General features: G+C 43.0%; 1 protein-coding gene across 26 annotated transcripts in view; it reads right to left on the bottom strand.

Moving 5' to 3' along the window:
* The window catches only part of SYT16 (synaptotagmin 16), a 260,414-nt gene that overhangs the window by 190,740 nt on the left and 47,097 nt on the right, over positions 1-22,577 (bottom strand). The window contains exon 3 of one of the 26 annotated variants that reach the window (XM_070249868.1): positions 2,569-2,656. The exons of the other annotated variants lie outside the window; for them this stretch is intronic. The gene's annotated coding sequence lies outside the window, so the exon portion shown is untranslated. The remainder of the gene's footprint in view (positions 1-2,568; positions 2,657-22,577) is intronic. 26 annotated transcript variants of the gene reach the window in all.

Genomic DNA, 22,577 nt, shown 5'->3' with positions numbered 1-22,577 from the left:
TGCTTAGGCAGAGACCACTCTAAAGTCAGATCTATATTTCTACCAGAATCAGTGTTCTGATTCTTTCAAGTTCTCTTTCTACAAGCATGGTTGCGACATTCTTGATGCTACATCCGAAATTAGACATTCCTTTCCTTACTGATGCTTTGTACCTTTCAAATTTATTCATTCAACCAGTCCACACTGAGCACTTTCCATGTGTTGGAATCAAATGTAGGCAGATCGTTACATCCCTGGAGGGAAGTGCATGGTACTCACTTTGTATCCCACGCCTGGCAGAGCACCTGGCACGTGAAGAGAGGCCCAGGAAGGCTTCCTTGTCAAAGGAAATGATTGCTTCACTAACAGCTTTGTGCTAAGTAGATTTGAATGGCCTACCACGGGGGCCTATCCGACCTTCAAGTATTAGGTATGTGGAGCAGGTGGGACTCCAGAGTCATTACTGCCTCACCCAAAATCCTAGCTCCATCCCTTCTGACTGTGTGACCTTAGGCTAACTAATGCACCTTTAAAAGCCTTAGCTTCCTCTGTAGAATGGGATTAGTAATACTTGTCTCACAAAATCATTAAAAGAATTAAATGAGAAAAAAATGAAAGTCATTTAGTACAATACCTGGCACAGAGCAAGTATTTAATAAATGTGACTATATTTAGTACAAATTTTATAATCACAAATTCTGGTGTGCAAGAAACATTATTTCCTATAACTCGATTTAATTTCTGACTCTATTCTTCCCTACATGAAAAATAAAACTCAGTTAAATAGAAAAGTATTCCCCTTTGTCCCTCTCTCCTCTCTGAAATTGCCCCTAAGTTCTAGACAAAGCCACCTTGGAGGTGGTGCACATGGAGGACTAAGGCCTCCTTCTCAGGATATAACTCATCTCACTCAGTCCTTGACATGGGCAATGAGTAGTGCTTTCTTGAATGGCTCCCTGAGCTAGTGATCCACTGAGATGTTGGCACACCATGGGCAGAGACTGTCCACATCATGTCTTGCCAACACATATCTCCGTATGCTATCTGGAAGACCCTTTCAGGTCTCGGGCATATACTTTCATTTGGTGCCTGTGCCCCATTGGATGGAGCCAGAGGAATTTTTGGATGCCCTGCGATACTGTTGGGTATCTGCAGAGATCTCCGAGGCTTTCTCCAGCTGAGGCATACCTAGCAGCTGGTTCTACTATATAACAGCACCATGAGGACAACCAGAATTCCTCCGAGAGATCAGTCATCTCCTTGAATCTCACCCAGATACCAGGCATGGACCCTCTCTATTCTTCTATCCCTAAATCAAAGGGGATGGGTGATCATTATGTCCCCACAACTCCAAGGCTTGGCTTGAGGTGAGGAGCAAGAAGAATAGGGCACAGAGTGGAGATCCAGAGAGAAAGGGAGGAGAGAGGAGGGAGAAGAGAGCAGGAGGGAGGCAGAGAGGAGGGAGGAAAGGGACAGAAGACACAGGAGGGACAGGAGGGACAAGAGAAAAGAGAAGGTAGGAGAGAGACGAGAGGGGAAGGGGAGGAGCGGGGAGGAGAGAAGGAAGGAAGGAGAAGAGAAGAAGGGAGAGAGGAGAGAAAGAGAAGAGAGAGGGGAGGAATAGAAGTCTCTCTTGCTTCTTCCCTACTGCTCCTCTCTCTCTTTTCCTGGTCCAAAGGTCTTCATCTGCTTAAGGAGGAGAACTGGGATGGGATGCAAGAGGAAGAATGTCAGGGAGGAACTCAACTAGAATTGTTCCGACTCATCACATTTACTTCTTCAATCCTTGTTTCACTCTTCTGTTTTGCTTTTTAGACGCTAAGAACTGCCACATTTTCTGCACTTTGCTTCTGACAACTCCTCTGGGGGTAAACAGTGGCTAGGAATGGTTTGGGAAAGGAAAAAAAAGATTAATTCAATCATTAACCTCTGATATCATTAAGATGAATGCACCATAAAAATGGGACTTGAGTCCAGATGTTGAAACCCTCTTTGATTTGAGCATCTGTAGGAAAGCCCCCAGTGCAGCAAGTGCAACCCCACAAGAGGTGGAGGTCCACAACTGTTCAGAAAGCCTGCGAGGCCCTGGGAGGAGAGGAGACCCAGAGCTCCAAGACACAGAAGATTCAGGATGCCCAGGCCCTGATCCAAGTATGCCTATGGCTTTCAAGTGGCTTTTATTTTCCCTTTATCTTCCAGATGGCTCCCAACTGCCTCCCTTATCTTGTCAATACTGCAGTCTCTTTAGTAGTTTCTTGACTTGGGGAGCAAATCAGCTGTTTGACTCTTTTGCTGTGTGCTAGCTCCCTCAATCACATATTCTAGGACTGTTAGCTGCTATTTATTTTTCATCTACAGATGGCTTCATAAAAGCCATTCTCCTTATTCTGAAAAAAGTCCAAGTGGTAGCTGGATATTCATTTAAGATGCAAATCAGGTTATGCAGGTGGCATAAAATAACAGCAGGCTTTAGGAACCGCAGATGAGGGGTGGAACTGACACACCACGCGCTACTTGATAAAAGCACAGCTTCTCCCTCCTGCTTTCCTTGAGATCAACGCCTCCACAGTGGGGCTGGTTTGCTCTTACCTGTAGACAGTATGAAGAAAATTCTAAACAGACTGCTCTCCCTTAAATTCCTCTTCTACATCCTACACCAGGGGTCAGCAGATTTTTTCTGTAAAGGGTCAAATAGTAAATATTTTAAGTTTTGCGGGCTAATGTACTATGAAAGCAGCCATAGACAATCCACAGGAGCATGGCTGTGTTCCAATAAAACTTTATTCATAGACACTGAAATTTGAATTTCACATAATGTTCACATGTCATGAAATATTATTTTGATTTTTTTTCAACCATTTGAGACTGTAAAAACTATTCTTTGCTCTTAAGTTATACAAAGCAGGCAGCGGATTACACTTGGCCCACAGGCTGTAGTTTGTTGACTTCTGACTTAGATCATCACAATCTAATAGAATAAATTTCAATTCTAACAAACAACTAATTCTGGTCCCAAGTAATTCATGACAGTAAACTTTATTAATCCATCTCTTTTTCAATATATGATAAGTAGGGGGCTAGAGTTTACATATTTCTTTAGAAATAATATAAAATTTTAAGATGACCATAAATTGCATAAAACAAACTATTTTCAAGCACAAAGTCTCTAAGTGGAAACTCATTCTTATTTATTCGTTAAAAGCATGACAGGGTCCCTGTTGACAGTATTTTACCAGCCTATGTTGAATGGGCCTGTATTCAGTCAAAGAAACTGTATTTCTTTGTACAGTCTATAGTCCAGAATTCTCATTTATTCATTCTAGCCTTACCACCATTTTCATTTTGAATTGATAAGTTGTCCATATCTAAGAATTTTGTTCCAGAACAATTGTCGAGGTTCATGGTGCTTGTGACTGACAATATTCTTGAGCCCTCACTGGTCACCTCCATGTGTGATTTCAGAGGAAATGCTCAAGAACCTATCCTCCTTGTAATGCTCTTCCCACCAAAAAAAAAAAAAAAAAGAGTGTTTTCCTGCTCCACACTTGATTTTCCTCCATGAATGATGAGTTTTAATTTGAGTAGTTGGGAAAGAAAAAAAAGACTAAAATTTGAAGGGTGTTATATTTGTGCTGGGGGCTGGTGGGTGGAAATGCAGAGATGAAGCAGGGAATTATAAAACCTCCCATAAGTTTGGGGGACCCCAGGACAAAGGGGTTTGTGCCTCACTTCCTAGGTATAGCCCAGGGAGCCTGTGGGCCTTGCAGGAAGACGTCTGGTCCAACTTGGTCCTGGCAAGTGCTAGGGCAAGAAGCCTGAACTCAGCCTCACAAAGCGTGAGGTCAGCAGGAGGCCAGAGAACATCTGAAATTTTCTCATTGGTGTCTGCCCATCCCATCCTCCACCTGGCCCAAAAATGGCTCAGAAGAGGCCAGCCCAGACTTTAGAGATGTGTAAGGACAAGGGCCAAAGAACCAACTGAAATAAAGACAAGGTACCCCAGTGCAGACGGGGGATAACTATGGACCTGCCCCCACTGCAGGGTTGGATGGAAACCCCACATGGTTAGCTTGTGCTCTGAGGAAAAGAAAAGTGTAGAAAGGGAATTTTCCAAATTAACTATTTACCTAAAAATCCAAAAGAGAATAAATTTACCTTAAATTGACTAGATATTTCCTGAAATTAGGAGAAATAGGCGCTCAAAAATCCAAATTAAGAGTAGAAGTTATATAGTAGTAGGAGTAACAATAGTAACGCAGTAATAACCATAGCAGTAATAATATAGTAATAGTAGTAGTAATACAGTAGTGGTGCTCATAGTAACAGTAGTAGTAATATAGTAGAAGGTAGTGGTGGTGGTGGCAGTAGCAGTAGTAAATAGCAGCTAACATTTATTGAGTGCTTTCTATTTGCTAGACTTTGTTTTAAGTATTTTACATAAAAGTGCTCACTTAATCCTTATAACAGCCCTAGGAGATTGGTATTTATCTGCATTTTACAGAAGAAAAAACTGAGACACAAGAAAAAGATAAAAGCTTGAACAAAGACAGACTCAATGAACACTTGTTGAGTGGATGAATGGGCTCATTTATGAAATCAAACATAAACAGGAAGTGGTTCCCACCTAAAATCAGAAGGGTGTAGGCACCCCAAAGTCGCTGACAAAGCTTTTCAGTGCTCTGGATTTGGGAACCAAAGTTAGGGAAGGACCCTTTAAAACATTAATTACTAAGACAACAGAGATAAGGATAGGTAAGCCATCACTGGCTAACTTGTTATCAACTCACCTTTTCTGTCTTATAATTCCCTCCATCCCTCCATACTAGTTCACAATGGATTCCTTTATTCTTCCTCTGCTTGATGTTATTAGCTATATCAACTTCCAAAAGGAGGCTTCTAGAGCCATGGTTTTTCTATTTCGCACTGCAAGCAGTGGGCAAGGCACAGGAGGGAGGCAGCGGGCAGGGAGGAGACGTCATTAGGCCCAGATGGGCCAATAAAAGAGCGATTATTGGAACCCACAGCTACTCCTGGTCCAGACAGTGCCCCCCTCTAAGCCCTGGCCCCATCTCTTTAGTGATTTAATACCCTGTCATTGGACTGCTTTTTCTCCAGGCAAAAGTTCCTAGTGATATATATTTACTTATAAATAAAGTGACTTTAAGTTTTAAAAAAATGGTAGTTTCCTCCTCAGCCACGGGGAAGGTTTGGACTCCCAATCAGGACATGAACTGAAGTGATTCTTCAGTGTGCGCAGACTCCGGGCCTCCCTTTCTGAGAGAAGACACTCACTGGGCCCTAGATGAGCACGCCACCTAGTGGCGCACTCGTCCTTCTGTGAGCCTCCCTCAAGCTGGAAGGAGGGTGCCCCGCCATCAGTTACATTATTCCATCTCACAGCCTATGAATTTCAATAAATATACCATCTGTTCACCTTCTGTGTGGGAGTTCAATCATCTTCTTGGCAGCAGTATAATTCTACAGCAATTACCTATGTCTTTATCACCTCTCATTGAGCTGCAGCAACATCTCTGTAAAACCGACATGTTTAAACCACAGGTTCTGTAGCTAGGACAGTCTCCGTGGTTAGAACACGGACAAGTATCCACACTGAATTGTGTGGGGACCCGCAACCTAATGAAGTGAGCAGGCTTTCCTCTGAGCCGTGGAATAGAACCATAGAGTCTTCATTTCAGTCTTGCTCAAGTAACAAGACTGGAAAAGGGAAAGGCCATGCTGGAGAGAGGAGCCCCGTGCTGACAGACATGCCATCAGGAGGTGTGAGACACGCCTCCAGCTCCGCCACTAACCCACAGTGTGACTGTGTGTGTGCACACTCAAGCATCCTCTCCGTGTCTCAGTTTCTTCTTTTGTAAAGTGAGGAGGTTGGGATGGGTGACCACTGAACTTCCCTTTAGTTCTAGAAATTGTAAGATTCTAGTGGATGGAGAATTGGAGCGTCCAGTGCAGACCAGGCCCAGATGCACCCCTGACTTGCTGAGCTTCACTGGGTTGCTCAGTAAAATTAAAGCCAGAAAAATAAGACGTCACGACCACCAAAGTGATCTGAATGCTTTTTAAATTTATATTATTATTCATGATATTTTCTTGTGAAGTATATGTGAAAAGGAAACAGGAGTAGAAGGGCTAATTTATTCCAGATTACCCCCAGAAAATGCGGAGGCTGGGGTTTAACTCATGCCTTTTGGTTCCAAAGTCCAAGCTCTAAAATACACTGCCATATTGGAAGGCTTCATGAAAAAGCAGAACCTCAGGACAAGGTCTAGATCGACAGAAAGGAGGGAAGGCATTGCAGAAGAGCATGTATGTTTAGCTCATAAACACCTAGCGTTAACTTTACACAGGTTCCGTTCTAGCTACTTGTCATCCAGTCACGTATCCAAACAAGCTGACTATGGCCCAAACGGTGCCATGCGTTCCTCAAACCATGTTCATGTTCCTCTGGGCACATGAGAACATTAAATTCCCAGCATCCCTTGCAGTTACAGTGGGAACAAGGGACTGGGTTCTGGCCAGTGGGATATGGGCAGAAATTCTGTACACCCTGAGTGTGGCCATAAAACCCTGTGTGTTTTACACTCTTTCCCTCCCATTCGTGCAACTGGAAGTGAAGGCCTTCAGGACAGCAGCACCATAAGACACAAAATCACTACATCGTCACACTGAGGGAAGCCTCATGGAAGGTAGCACCACCTACACTGGACTGCAGCTAAGTGAGAAATAAACCTTTATTTTGTATCTTACTGAGATTTGGGGGAGTCTTTTGTTACAGCTTTTTTTTATTGAAGTAACATTGGTTTATAACCTTATCTAAATTTCAGGTGGCATCATTACATTTTGTCTTCTGTATAGACTGCATCCTGTTGAAGAGGTAGTTTGTGTGTGTATCTCTCTCTCTCTCTCTCTCTGTATATATATATATGGCACACACAATGGGATACTACTCAGACAGCCTTTTAAATTTGGGTTATTATTAATGACATTTTCCTGTAGAAAAGTAGTCAGTAGACTGATCAATAGGAATAGTAATGGACCTTATATTTTGCCTGCCTAGGATCCAATACCCTTTCTTCTTTCTTCTGAATCCAATCCCCAATTCCCCTTCTCTAGCACCTTGATTTTCCTGAACTTCAGGCCACATGGTTCGGAAAGGAATATTACCACCCATCCTCAGCTCTAAGGCCTGTCAGCATATTCTGGCCCTGTATCAGCAAATGAGAGGCGATCCCGGGACTTTTTGCTGAAACTATTGTGAAAGAGAAACCCTTTTTACACTGAGAGGTCTAAGCGGGACAATGTAAGTCTGGAGCTGCAGGGAGGTCGCCGTAGAAGAGAGCCTGACCTAGAATAAAGTTACCATGTGGGACAACAGAACTCTGAGAGGGGTGGAGAGTAAGGAGAGGAGGAGTAGAGAGGGAGGGAAAGAGTAGAAAGCAGAGTAGAGGGAAATGGAGGCAGGGAGGCAAAGGGTGGCCAGGGGAGCAGAAGGGAACAGAGGAGGGCAAAGAGAGGAAGGATGTGAGGTGTGGAGGAGAGGGGGATGGAATGCAGGAGCAGAGGGAGAGAGAGTGGGAGGTGGAGGTGGAGAGAGTGGAATCAGAGAGGGAAATTGGCAGGAACATGGAAAGAGAGATGGGGCAGGAACAGAGAGGACGGGAACAGAGGTGAGGGGTGGGGAGGGACAGAGTCAGAGAGAGAGAGAAAGAGAGAGAATGAGATAAGGCCAAGAGAGAGAAAGAATAAGAGAAAGAGGAGAGGATTAATGGTTGATGGGTGAGGGCTAAGGAGAAAGGACAGGGAGGCAGAAAGAGAGGCAGGAAAAGAGAAAGGGCAGAGGGAGAAAGGGAGGGAAAGAGGAAGGGAAGGAAGTAAGATCCTTACTGGAATCCCTGGGTCCAGCCATACCTGGGCAGCCCCATACCTGGGCAGCCTCACCCATGGACGTCTGTTATATGAATCAAATTCTCTTTTCCATTTATCCATTTTAATTGAGGTCCTGCCACATGTTTGAGGGATTTTTTTCATATTTTCCAAAACAACCTTAAAAACAGACGAAAGCAAATTCTAAGTCTCAAAACATGGGCACATAATTATGAAAGACAGTCAAGAAAAACTGACTACCTTCTACCAAAATGAGAATTTGTAACATTTAAAGCCAAAGCATCTCTATCAACTTATCCTTTTAGGCTTTCCCAACTGATTTCAGTCCTCTCCTCACCTGGATTCCATGCTAGTATGTTTTCTGGCTTGATTCTTTTTTCTCTCTCTCTCCTTTCATCTTGTTCCCTATTCTAAATAAGTTGTTCTGTCTGTATTGCCTTTTCCCGATGCAACTTGCCTCGTTTCTGTCTTTCACTTAATCATGTAGAATTCTGGAAGGGTCCCGGTATCTGTCCCTTCAGTCCCCATCTACTCTCAGCGACTGCAGTGGCAGCTACTGAGGCTCATGAACTTGATCCCCCAGGCTGCCAGCTCTAGCTGCTGCTGCTCATGTCACCCAGCGTGAGTCAACAGTGGGCTGAGACTCATTGTTCTGAATCTCCCTAATGTCACATTCTCAAGAGCAGAAGCAAGAGACAGTTGGGTTGAAATGTAAGTCAGTGCTGAAATTTGCAAGGGCCAAAAAAAAAAAAAGTGAAAATGTTCTTCCCAAAAATGAGCAAACCCAAGAGAGACAGACACGGAGACACAGAGATTACGTGTGAATGGGGGCATATAGCCTAGAAGGAGTGGGTAGAAGGTAAGTCAAAGGGTACAGTTCTCAACTGTTCATCAGAAAATAAAACTCTATGAGCCAGAAGAAAAATGCAGAGATTAGTGGAATTTTAAAAGGCAAAAGAAGGAAAGTAGCTTAGCCAAAGCCAAGGGAGCAATTTCACAAGCTGGGGGCAAACGCCGCCCCCCTCTTAGTGAAAGCACCTGAAGTCGAGGCACCAACGAGGAGCCCCTGCAACCAGGGACTTACTCACTTCCCAGCATATTTCATCTCCGTTCAAGCAAAACGATACATATGACATTTGGGCACAAGGTCTTTTTCAAAAAGAAAAATCAATCCAGCCAAGCTAATTTTCCTCATTCACCAGCCCCCACTCTGCCCGCCCACAGCCAGCCCTCCACCATTCACTCACAGAACCACAGCCAGGAAACTGCTCCATACAACCCCTGAGGCTTGCTTTTTTTCTGCTACTCTTATGCATAATTTACTAACGTACACAATTCCTGTCAACAGAGGCCTCTGTTTTTCACGTATCAATGAATTTCAAGGCTCTATAAAAATCTGGATCCAGATAAAAGGACACTGTAGACAAAGAGCTCAGTTTTTTCTAAAAAGAAATGAAAATTGTATTTTCTATTGACAGTTAAGTGAATTTGGGAGGAGGGGGGTTGTCATTAAGAAAACACTCCTGACTAGATTTAAGACCACCTAACTCCTTCCTCCATCTGGAACTCTACCCTCAGAGGCCCTGAGGTAGCCCCTTCACTTTGGACAGGGCAGTGAACCTGAATCCTTGTCTCTCTTATTAACCTGTGAAATAAGAGGAGCAACTTGAAAAGAAAAAAACCAAAGCCCCTTCTCCAGCATTCCCACGAGCCTGCTCCATATCTGCAGCTCGGGGACCTGCCCTGGGCCCTCCTTTGATCCAGGGCAGCAGTCTTGCCTCCAACTCCCCAGCCCAACTACCACGGCCACAAGGCCCCCAAAGCCTCCTATTCTCTACATTTCCACCGAAGGTTCCCACGCAATCTTGCAAGATCTGAAACTAAAGGTGGGAGAAGGAGAGGAAAGGCTTGCCCAGGCTCCTCCTAACCCAAAGTAGAACACATCCTGCCTCTTCTTATCTTTCCCCACTTGTAAAAGGGTTGCACTCATTCACCAATGGCTGGCCTGAGCTGTACGTCCCTGGTGATGGCAAGCCCCTTTTTCTCTGCAGTGACTACCAGAACCTCTCCCTCCTAGGCCTCCTAGGGTGAACGTGATCCTAATGCCTTGTACCAATGCCGGCAATAACTCTAACTGAGAGAGGCGTACAAAATGTGACGTTATATAGAGAGCTATTAGCTTTATCCCCATCGTTCTAGCTTTTTAGGAAAAAACACAGGTAGAAATAAGATCTTTCTATTAAGACCCCATAAAACATGGATTCCATTTTATTTCCAAATATCTATTTGCTCTGTGAAGCCCCAGATGACCATTTATTAAACATTAACCTGGCTACGTGTGAAGGCTTCAGCCATCCACAGATGTTAACGCCAGGACAAATTCACCTTCAGTGTCCCCTGAAAGACCAAAGGAGAACTTTCAGCCATTCTCCTGTAATCTCAATAATAAAAGTAATACTAGTAACAGCCATCACTATCTGCCATGCATTTTACATAAATAAATTTAATTATCACAAAAAAACTCTGTGGGAGGTGCTGCTATCTCCCCCCATTTTATAGATAAAGAAACTGAGGCAAAGAGTAGGTAAGTTACTCACCCAAGATCACAAAACCAGCTGAGTCAAGACTGAATCCAGATCTCTGGTTCAAGAGCCCACAACCTTAAGCGTTCCACTCCACTACCTCCCTATGCCCATTAAAAATAAGGTATTTTGTTACACGATATTAGACAGATAATGCATTTCTAATGATATTTTCTGAAACAACAGCACCTCAGATTACATGAAAGCTTGGTGTGACCCAACCAAAGAAATCAGTAGAGATTATTTTGCTCACATCTTCCATGGGAGAAATCATTCCATTATGTTTATGGCCCTACATCAAAAGAAGACAGTTTGACTTTATTTCCTGGAGTCCTCTCGTTTTTAGTGGGTCCCAAGTGACAAATCTGCTGGAGCCTTTTCATGGTCGCACAAAGCCGCCGATCCCGTTTATTGACTTTCTGCCCTACACACAGCGGGCAGAGGGACTCCACCCTCCAATCAGCAGAGCACATCTTGACACTGAATGAGCTAAAGCTTTTTGCACTCCAGAAAAGCAATTATTTTCCGAAGAAAAAAAACCCACTCAACTTCTCAGGCATAATGAACCCACCTATTAATCTTGTCCTGCTATCTCGCTAATTCTGGAAACAGGAAAGTAGTCATGCCTTGTTGCTCTCAAATTTTAAAACCGTGCACATCAAGAACAAAGGACTTTTCAACTTTGTCCTTCAATTGGTCAAGCTTCTCTGCAAGCAACTACTTAGGTACCAACTGACGGAGAAGAGAAGCTGTTTTATCACTTTAAACTTAAGGTTTTGGTTTTTGTTATAGGGTATGTAAACATCACTGACTGAAGCACAGAGCCCTTCAGTGATTACCAAATGCACTTCCTTAACTAGTTGAAAATTGACATGTAACAAAGTAAGGAAAGTGACTTTGGATCACCAACAATCCTTAATATCACTGTAGACAGCCCGAGGGGTACTCTTTTAATGTTTTTACAAGACCGTTGCTGATGAATGAATTGCCAGGTAGTGCATCGACCCCAGAGAACTAGTTCTGCTGATACACTTCCTTCTAATGATTAGTGAAAATCTGCCCTCTGTTACTGAAAAAAGTCTACAGACTTCACTTTGAAGAAAAGGTAGGTACAGACAGAGAAAAGCATCTGATGGTCAACAGTTGTAAAAGATGCAATAGTTGCATAGAAATCCAAAGGATGCTTTGAAGATTTGGAAAAATAGTGATATTAAAATTAAATACAAATTACTTATCAGGCCATTTGTATTCAACAGCACAGTCCTGTTTGTCTTCCTTACCCTATGTTAACCCTCTTTTTATATTTTGGGGGATAGTATATGACATGGTGTCTGTTGCATGAGGGTGATTTAATTAGACTTGTGTTTTCAAAAGGACCACTTTGGCTGCCACGTAGAGAATCAATCGGAGGGAAGCAATACCAGAGTTCAGAACAGTTTAGAACAAAAACAGTTCAGAGGCTCTTGCAGTAATTTAACATAGTGGGGTACCAGAAGGACGAAAATGGAAATAGAAAGAAATGGATGCATTTGGAAAAGGTATTTGAGCAGTAGTATGGTGAGGTATTAGTGATGGAGTGGATGTGGGGATAAAGAAGAGAAAGGACTTAAGGTTTCCAGTTTAACAAACCGTAGTGATGTATACTGAATGAAGGAACAGTAGTGAAGGAAGGAGTTTGTGGACTAAGATGATAAATTTGGACCTGTTGAATTTGAGGTACCTGCAAGACATCCAAGTAGACGTGAGACAAAAGTGACTGGATATGCATTGTAATCCTTAAGGCCCAGGCAACAAACATTTGTCAATCTACCATCTACCAGACACTGGCCTAGATGTTGGGGATGGAGCAGTGAAAAAGTTAGGCATCACACCTACCTTGTGGAACTTGGAGTCTAGGTGGAGAGAAGGGTAATAAACAAGCAATCACCTAACTGAATAAGTGGAAGCCTCAAAAAGGAAGTATTTCAAGATGGGCAAGGGCCGATTACATCAAATGACCCTAAGAGATGGAAAAGGATACTGATAGAGTTCTCTGTTGGATTTGGTAACACGGAGGTCACTGTAATCTTGACAAGAGACAGTGACTTTAGGACATTTGTCCAAAAAGTTTCGCTGAGAAGGGGAGCAGCAAAAGGGAGCAGGGACTGGAAAGGGATGTTGGTCAAGGAAGAGCTATTTAAGATGAATTATTTTAAAGCATGTTTGTATGTTACTGGGAATATTCCAACAGAAAGAGAGAAGGTGACATACTGGAGAGAGGGGACTCCACAGGAGCCAACTCAAGAAGACTAGAAAAAAGTAGTAAAAGCACAAGGGTTATTCTTTGGGGAAGTAGAGCACTGGGGGGCTCCTGAGGTGCAAATAATGTTCTGTTTCCTGATCCACGTACTAGTTATGTAAGTGTTGTCATTTTGTGAAAATGTATCAAGAGGTATACCTACGTGTGCTCTTTCCTGTGTGTATACTATATGTCAATAAAAAGGACTTTTTAAGCAGAAAGACTGGAAAGGAGGAAGGAAAAACAATCATTTTTTTGCAAGTGATATGATTGTCTACACTGACAAATTTATAACTTTATTATAAATAAAAGGAAATTTTAGCAAAGTGGCTGCATATAAGAGTAATATACAAGTCAACTGCACCACAACAACAAAAAAGAAGACATTATTTTTAAATACACTATTGACAACAGAAACAAAAACTATAAAATACCTAGTAAGAAATGAACAAGATATATGTTCAACCTGGATGCAGAAAATTGTGACATTTTACTGAAAGATATTAAGTAAAAACCAAGTAGAGCACCGTATGTGTTAATGAATAGGAAGATTTTGTTTTGCAATGATGGCAGTTCTCCGCCAAACTGATCCAGAGACTCAATGAAACTTCAATCAAAACCCCAACAGGATTTTGTGGAACTTTAGAAACTGATTCTAAAATGCACATGAAACGGTAAAGGGCCAAGAAGAGCCAATACACTGCTAACAAAGAAAACCAGGGAGCACTTGCCCCACCACGCGTCAAGCCTGGTTATAAAGCTAGGTAACTCCCTGTAAAGTAACTAGGACAGTGATATCAACACAGAGAGCATCTGAACAGCGAGCCCAGAAACAGATCATCCCACGTATGGAATTCTGTTATGTAACTAAAGGGCCCATATAATTTATTCACCAAACTGGGGCACTATACGGGGAACAATTTATTCATAATTATGTCAGGCCAACAAACATAAATCATTATTGAATGGGGCAAATGAGATGCACACTCAATGTATCTATGACGAAGTTGGAAGAGAACAAGTGGAAGCAGCCTTTGATGGGAGGAAAGATGCTTCATCTGCAGATCCAAGTGGGAAATGGAGTGCGGATGAAGATATAAGAAGGCTGTTAGATTTGATGATGGGTATTTGGCTGCCTTGCTGCTTTTATTTTCTCAATAAATTTTGAGGCAAGGTCATCTGCTGAGTGTACAGTGGAAAGGAGCTGAGGGAGCTGGGGTGAAAGAAGACAGTGTAAGGGTTCCGGGGAGCAGGATAAGTATACTAAGCAGGTGTAGTAGGATCAGCAAGCAATGTCAAAGGTTCTTTTTAGACTTATGTCACGGATTTATAGGTCAATGAACACAATTCTGCATTTTTCTCCTGTAACTTTTAGCTGCTTAAATAACTATAATGACAGATTATGAAATCTAAACTAGCTACCATAAGACTATAAGGAGAAAAGGGGGATTGTGGACAATGAAAATGTGGTAAGGCAGTGGATTAGAGGTCTGCTGGGTGGTAGTGCTGGAGAGGGTGGGCTGGGAGGATGGGATGGGGGTCAGAGAGCAGGCTCCTTAAAACCAAGCTGTCAGCGATGGTGTCATTTTGGGTAATAAAAGCTTAAACAACTATGGGAGTGGGAGATGGGAATAAGACTATTTAAGTGACAAAATCATGGATCATAAAATGTTAGAGCAGAAGTCCAGAGAGGTAAAGTGACTTGTCAAAAGTAGTAAGGGAAAACGTGTACTGAGCTCTTACTGTTTGCACGAGCACCGAGGGAAAGGCGTGACAAGCACCCCTGGCACACTCCTAAAAGGGGTCCTCACTTCTCGACAGTTGCAATCTCTCTGTCACTCATTTTATTAACTTAGAGGTCAAGTAAGAGAGACAGGAAAAGGCACGCTTCTCTTTTTTGTTTGTAAATCATTAGGGAAGCCAACTACGCAAATCATTAATAACAAAGTTACTAAATGTTTGCTCTGTGTGAACATGGTGGTGGCTGCTTTGGTGGTATTCTGAGGGGGAATATGCCTGACCTGTTCCTTAGAGACACACTGAGTCTATTGGGAGGAAGGGAGTCATACAAAGAAACCAAATTAATAGCAAGAAACGCAGGGGGTGGGGGGCGGTGCCTAATTCCGAATATAAAAGACTTAGTAGCTTACAGCGGTAGCACGGAGGGGTGGTCTGGGGTTTTGAGCCAACACCCTCATCATCCTAAATAAACATTATAAAGTTGCTTGCTACATAGACATAGCTCCTAGAGAAGTCCTCTAACAGCTCCCAGACTGCCTCTCCAGTCCCTGTCCATGTAGCGGCTCCACAGCTCCCACTACAGGTTGGCTGAATCTTCCTGATGCTCCCTTCCCCTCCTCCCGGTCCACATCACCAGAAGGCGCAGAGCTTCAAGTTCCTTTTGGATTCTGCGCTGACATAAAGGGAGTGAGCGGGGACTGAAAAAAAGAATCGGAAATTCCAATTACTTCAAAATCCAGGTTTTGCTGTGAATCTGGTGGAAATTTCTTCTTTCTCAAATCAAAGCCCTTAGGATTTGGCAGGCCAGGGTGAGAGATGTGGGTTTGATTCAGGTGTGACCATGTAGCCATCAAGACTGATTTCATGACCAAGCCCACCTGAGAGTCAGCCCCATCCTGCTTTAGTGACACGCCTGCACTTGGGAACCATGCAGATGAGAGCTGCCCACGGAATCTCCTTCCACGCACACGAGAGCAGGCCCCAGCTCGGCGCTCTTTAAAATGAGATTACCACATCAACTCTGGTGTTCCCACAAATGGACGTTTACATAACTGAGTGAAAAAAAAAGAGCTAAGAAGTAACTGCCTTGGGCTTGTGGTTTTTAGGAGAAATGGTCAAGATTTCTTCTATGGTCACACTGAGGATGTTTTAAAGGTTTCATAATCACCTTCATTTTCAATGCAATGATAATCACTGACTTTACGAAGACAAACAAAGGTAACTAGGAACTCCATCGCATTCCCTTTATAAATTATTTGCTGCTGCAACTATAACACTCTTATTTAAGCTATCTGATTTCCCTCAGACCCCGAGAGAATGGTGAGTGGAATTAAGTGGTATCCACACATCCCCAGGGCCTTGCTCGGGCCTGATACATTTACAGTGTATGCCTGTGGGCCTAGAATGTTCTGCTCTTATCACTCTTCCTAGTCAGAAACACCCATGGATTACGGCTCTTCTAATCAGTTTCCCATAGACTAGACGCCTCCCAAATATCTCCACTATGCTACTACCCAACTACAAGCCTCGATTCTCCTTCTGAGTACTCCTGAGAGAGTTAAGTGTTCCCACTCAGACTATGAAGACCAAGAAACCCACCCTTGCAGGAACCATGTGACCACTAGTCCACAGAGCTTCCTAGGGAGAAGGACATAGGGTAAGCATGCCACACTGGACAGGACTGAGGAAGCCCAAGAACTTTGTGCCCAGGACTTTCTGTCCCCTGGCTGGTTTTGGGTATCCAACACTCTTTAAAGATTTTATTTTTTTCCTTTTTCTCCCCAAAGCCCCCCAGTACATAGTTGTATATTCTTTGTTGTGGGTCCTTCTAGTTATCCAACACTCTTTAGTAGGGAGCGAATAAGGAGGAAATAGGACTGACTTACAAGCTCTAATTACCCAGGAAACTTTAAAACCCACAGGGGCCCAGGTTGTACCAATGAATCAGAGACCTAATGAATCAGAATTTCAAGGATTAAGTCTCAGGAATGTAAATTTTGTAAAACTCCCAAAGAGATTCATATACACAGGTAAGATTGCAAATCTTTGTCCTACCTTCTTAGTACCAGGAAGTGGCGCCCTCAGACTTCATGCAAGATCAGTGTTTCTGCCTCCCTCCTTGACTCTAGACCTAAACGTGGGAGTGCGTGTGTGCAGCCTTCCCTCCTTGAGGTGCAGGTGAGAATGCCAAGACAGCAAACATCACATGCCTTTCAAATGAAAGACCATCGCTACACTCCACTCACATGGGGCTCCATGGGCTTCCTAGGAAGAAAAATACCCAAGGGTCAGCTCCTAAAGAAAATCTATCGTGTCTTCCCTCCCCCCCACCCCAGGTTAATAGAGACTTTTGATTGAAACAGTTTTGAGACAATGCATTAGGAGCAACAGAGAAGTTTGCTGAGTGGAAGAAAGCGAGGGGGTCTAATGAGAAAACCCCCTGTACCCTGCAAAGCCAAGAAGAGGGCTCCCTTCAGCTCTGTTTGAACAACAGATAGGTGAACTCTGAGAGTAAATGCCCTGGTTCCTCCAGCTGGAGCAGAGGCACAAGCTATTTCTGTTCCTAAGCAACAGACAGATGCTTTTATTTCCCATCATTGCTCGGGCTGGAATCATCCAATTCCCTGCTTCCCGCCTACCTGCAGCACAGAGCCTGAAATGGTGCTCTGCCCTCTCCTGATTCTATCTCACACACAGACGGTCATTTTCTGAAAGACCCGGTCCTGTTCTTTTTGGGTACAAGGAAAGGAACATAATCTAGAACGCCATCTGTCATCCTGAAATAGCCCATAGTGGCACTATTTTTACCAAGCAATTATCAAACAAATGGAGTCATTTGAAAGAGTCACAGCTGTTCCTCGGTGTTATCTCAGTACAAATATGACACAGTGGACGCTGATTTTGTTTTCTGCTTGGTATCTCATGTACACAGAGGCAGTGATAATTTCTCACCTCCCATCAGAACACAAGTCAAAGCATGTACTCCACAACTGAGTCATTCGGGCAAATTAAAAATCCCCCGTTATCTTGATTACATGGTCCGGGTTTCACTCCATGTCATTCTCATCTAGAAAGAGAATGCAATGAACTCTGGGTTTCAGAGAGAGTGCTAGGAAGCTTTTACATCTCACAGAAAACATCAGGTTTTCTCCTGCTTAAATGTGATCTAAAGGAATGACCGGCACTCATGATTTATACATATATGCTAGCACTTTTAACAAAAAGCAAAATTTTGCAAAATGAATCCTATTTTCCCATTATCAACCTTGATCATAAAATCAGAAAGGTGTCCTACTGAAGCAAATGTCTCTAGTAAACTGAACACACACTCATTTATACAGGTGTGTGGGCACACGCACACCCTCACATAGGCAACGCTATCAAACATTTGTCATTCTTTTCATCCACCTGCATCTCCACCCTCTTCCCAGGCAGCACTCACCTCCCACAACGACTCCCAGCTTCCCTTGCTGTTGAGACAAAGGCACATGATCCTGGCACCACCAATCAGATGAACACACCCAAGAGTCAGAGACACCCAGAGGTCCCTCTGGGAACAGAGACGCTACAAGGAAAACAGATTCTGCAGCGGAGGGCTGGCGTGGGCATGCAGCGTTCAGTACCAGTGGCCCAGCGTGCAAGCCGCAGCCTCTAATGCTCTGCAGTAACAGGAGTTCCACAAGACCAGTTCTGCAGACTGACTCAGGCTCTGTCCCTGGCTTCACAGCACAACCTGGCTCTCCAGCCTGCCCAGAGACCCTGTGAACCAGGCGACATCATGTGCTGCTTAAATCAACCAGCACAGCTTGATTGCTACAACCAAGAACCCAAGTGTCCAAAAGTATTTCTTCAATGTTGTAACCATGTGAAGACCAATAATATACTTGGAGTTTTCGTTATCCTTCAAAGTTTTCCAGCTTTTTCCTAATTCCTGAGTCTCTAGTCTTTATTTTTATGTACACTCAACGCACAGAAATTTCTCTAATCCCTGAAAATTTCCTGGTTCCTCACTTTCAACTAGGAATGTAATCAAAAGTAGGAAGATCTAAGACATAGGAGGAAGATACAGGTTGACACAGCCACTTTCTTGTGACTTCCCAGGGAATCGAGAAGGATTAAATTACCTGTGTGCTAAACCACAGCACGGACATTAGGCAATGCATGGGCAGACCTCAGCATTCTCGAGCAGGGCCTCTCAAACTCTACTGTGCTCATGAATCTCGGGTCGATGGGGTCTAAACGCAGACAGAGTCAGGAGGTCTGAGATTCTACAGCTCTGCCAGCCTCCCAGGTGATCCCAGGCTGCTGGCCCCCAACTGCGCTTTGCATAGCAAGGTTGTCCAGAACTCAGGCACTGCTCTTCAGTCGCCACAACAAAACTGTCCCAGGGCAAGAAAACATTCAGTGTGTTCTCTCTCCATTTTCTGGAGCTCATCTCCCCTACTTCTTCTTTTAATTTTACATTTAGAATAACTAGACACTGAAGTGGCAAGACGCTCCATCATTTGGCACACGACACACGCCAAATGGAAAATTTCTATGTGCAAAGTGTTAGAACATATAAAACGAATTAGATCCTGCTTCACTGGTTCTGACAATGATAAATTTGATAAAACCAGACTATTTATACAAAGCCCACTTGGGCTTTCAGATTGGATCCTACAGATTAAATGTACTGGGGACCTCTGCTGTTTTATGGTTCCCAAGATTTTTTTTTTTTTGAGGAAGATCAGCCCCAAGCTAACATCTGCTGCCAATCCTCTTTTTTCCTTTTTTTTTTTTTTCGCTGAGGAAGACCGACCCTGAGCTAACATCCATGTCCATCTTCCTCTACTTTATAGGGGGGATGCCTACCACAGCATGGCTTGCCAAGCGGTGCCATGTCTGCACCCAGGATCCAAACCCACGAACCCAGGGCTGCCAAAGTGGAAGATTTATCACTTGGGTGGCCTTTAATCTTTTTTCAAATGTAAGTTAAAAGTACAAAGGCTTATCTTTGAAGCACAGTAACCCCTGGACACAAAGGTATGGAGACACAAAGAAGAAATATTCTCTGTACCTCGCCCTGTTGTAAAAATACATTTTGCATGTATTTTCTTGTCTCATTTTGCTCTCGTGCACCTGATGAAGTTTTCCACAGCAATGTCTTTAAAAAGGAGGGCCTGTTTCAATATCGACAAAACTGTCTTGTAAAGTGTTGTGCAATTAGAGATCATATCCACTACTCTCTACAGAGCTTATATACCACTTCAGAGATTTTACTCCCAAAATTGGCCACCATATTTTTCTGAGTGTTAATCAACGTAATTTCTGAAGGCAGAATATAGTTTGCTTTTCTTGTAACACTTATAACTCCCCATTAAACATGTCCAAAATTTCACAACACATAAGAAAATGAAAATGGGCCCATTAGCCCTTTCTTCTTACCTCGAGAAACAATGTAGTCAGTCTATCACTTCCTAGAATGCCTCGGGTAGGTAAGAACATCATCTACTTGTAGCCATCCTAACATGAAATTCTATCTTTTTTATATTATGATGGATAGCTTGGATCAATGGTCAAAATAGGAAATAATTCATAAATTAGGGACACTTTTACACCTCTACTGTGAATATTAATCCTCTGTCTGAAGAATAATCTTCTTCTGAAAGGGGGATTCTCTGTCCCCTTTGCCCTCTTCATACTGTCCCCTATTCAGGTGAGGAAAGATTTTTAGAATAAAAAATGGAGCAAAGTTATGCTATGAGCAAAAGTTATTCACAAAAGATTTCTGCTTTCTGGTGGATATTCTAAAAAATGTGAAGATCAAAAAAAAAAAGACAAGATCCATGACCAATAGGACTGGAGAGAAAGTACAAGGAGGGGAGGCAAGTGGATGCCAGGGCCCTAGTGGAAAGAAGGCGAGAGAAGGGAGGGGTGTGGGGGGGGGGGCGGTGCTAAGGAGAAGCCAGGCAAACCCAACACTGACAAAAGGAGCTGAACCAGAAGGAAATGCCTGTCCACCCTCTGGACCCCAAACTCATTCCTGGTTGGCAGTGAGCATGCCAGGTGCCCTTCAGATAAGCCTACGAGTCTTTTCATCTGTTTGGGGTACAATGTGAGAGTTATGCTCTTTCAACCAAGGACTCTGTGAGTTTGTAATACCAAACATTAGGACACACCTGACATCACACACACTCAAGTTTCACAGGTTTTTACAATTCACATGTTCTCTTTTCCCAGGAAGCATCTATCTGCAGTCAAATATTTAGTCAGCCCATTTTCAGTAAAATACTGAGCCCTCCTTAGCAAATAATTGCCTTTCATGAGAAAACCAAACAGACAAGGCTAATTAACTTGCTACTATCACTCCTTTTCTATGAATATAATGCTTTTAGTATGATTCTCTTCTATATTCAACTCAAAAACAGATTCTGTAAACTTAATCGCTTAACAGAAATGATTAATTATTTTTACCAAGATACAAGCAAACTGTACAAACCTAAACTCAGTTTTTAGAGACTGAGTTCCACGTCCAATCAGACGAGAGCCAACCCCTCTCCCCAGAGGAGAGGAAACAAGAGGAACTACGAATTGTGGTGAGGGCCTCGGGACTTCCCAACCCTCAGGACAAAGAGTAGAGAGAGCTTCCGAGTAGGATGAGCTCCTGGTCTCAGCAGCCCAGCCCCTCACTGCTCAGCTCCTCTTCTCAGCTCCCACAGGAAAGAGTGAGCAAGAAACTGTTTTTCTCTTGAGAAGAGCTAGGCAGGGGCTGGGAAGGCACCTGGAGTTGAGGCTGCTGAGATCCAGTTACTGTCAGGTAAACTAGCGCAGGGAGGTCTCCTGTACAGGTTTCAAATCAAGACTGAGCTTCAGATTGGCTGCATTAAGAAGTTTAAAATTTAGGGGCCGGCCCCGTGGCCTAGTGGTTGAGTTTGCACACTCTGCTTCGGTAGCCCAGGGTTTTGCTGGTTCGGATCCTGGGCGCAGACGTGGCACCACTGTCAGGCCACGTTGACGTTGCGTCCCACATGCCACAACTAGAGGGACCCACAACTAAAATATACAACTATGTACTGGGGGGACTTGGGGAGAAAAAGCAGAAAAAAAAAAAAGATCGGCAACAGTTGTTAGCTCAGGTGCCAATCTTTAAAAAAAAACTTTAAAATTTAGATAAGAGAGCTATAGATATGAAGATGTACTATGTTCAGAGGGAATATTGTAAATAACCCAGACATGGTTTATTTCTATAACCCAGGGAATAGTTTATGAATATGCATTTGGTAACTCACTACGCATCAATGAATGCTATAAAACAATGCATCAAATGTTTACAATCAGAATTAAAATTAGGATATGGAGCTGTATACATAATGTGATTACAACTAATAACTTTATTTATTAATAGTAACAACAAATTTATTGAAAACTTTTCATATTTTATTTCCGATCTTTGCCACAATATTGCAAGGGAGGTACAATCACCTATACATTTTACAGGTAAGAAAATGAGGCTTAAAGAGGTTAAGTAACTTGCCTGAGATAAAGAAAAGAGTGAAAAATAGAAAACTGGTACTAAATTGTCAGATCAACTCCAGTCTCATTCCACCAACAAAACCACCTAAAACTTTCACAGGGGAAAAAAAAAAAAACTGGAAGGAAATGTGCTAAAGATGGCAACACTGTTTATATAATGGCAACGTATTATTTGTCTTTAAATATTGCCTATAATGTGATATTGCAATTTTTGTGGAACAAAATCAGTTAAGAATTCAGTTTTGATTATCATGTAGTAATAGGGATCAAATTTATTCTTCTGTCTTAAACTAAAACACTGGGAAAAGTGTAAGAAGTAGTGGTTTTAAAGTCACAGGAAAACAGGCAGCACAAAACAGTGATCTCTGACAGAAAGGAAAAAATGAAATGATCCCCATGAGGGCCCCAGCTCGCTGCCCAGAGAGCAGGTCCAGGTCACAGCACAGGGAGGGAGAACCCAAAGAGAGCAGAACTCAGTCCTGCTGAGTTGAATAGAGAGTATGGGGTTTGGGGAAACCAAGGTGACTAGAATCTGAGGGGTAAAGTCCTGCAGAAGAGAGAGCTTCACAGACAGAGAGCTC

Source organism: Equus caballus, chromosome 24 (assembly GCF_041296265.1).
Source record: "Equus caballus isolate H_3958 breed thoroughbred chromosome 24, TB-T2T, whole genome shotgun sequence".
Lineage (NCBI taxonomy): Eukaryota > Metazoa > Chordata > Mammalia > Perissodactyla > Equidae > Equus > Equus caballus.
The sequence above is the reverse complement of the archived record's forward strand: the minus strand, read 5'-3'. Positions and strand labels throughout refer to the sequence as shown.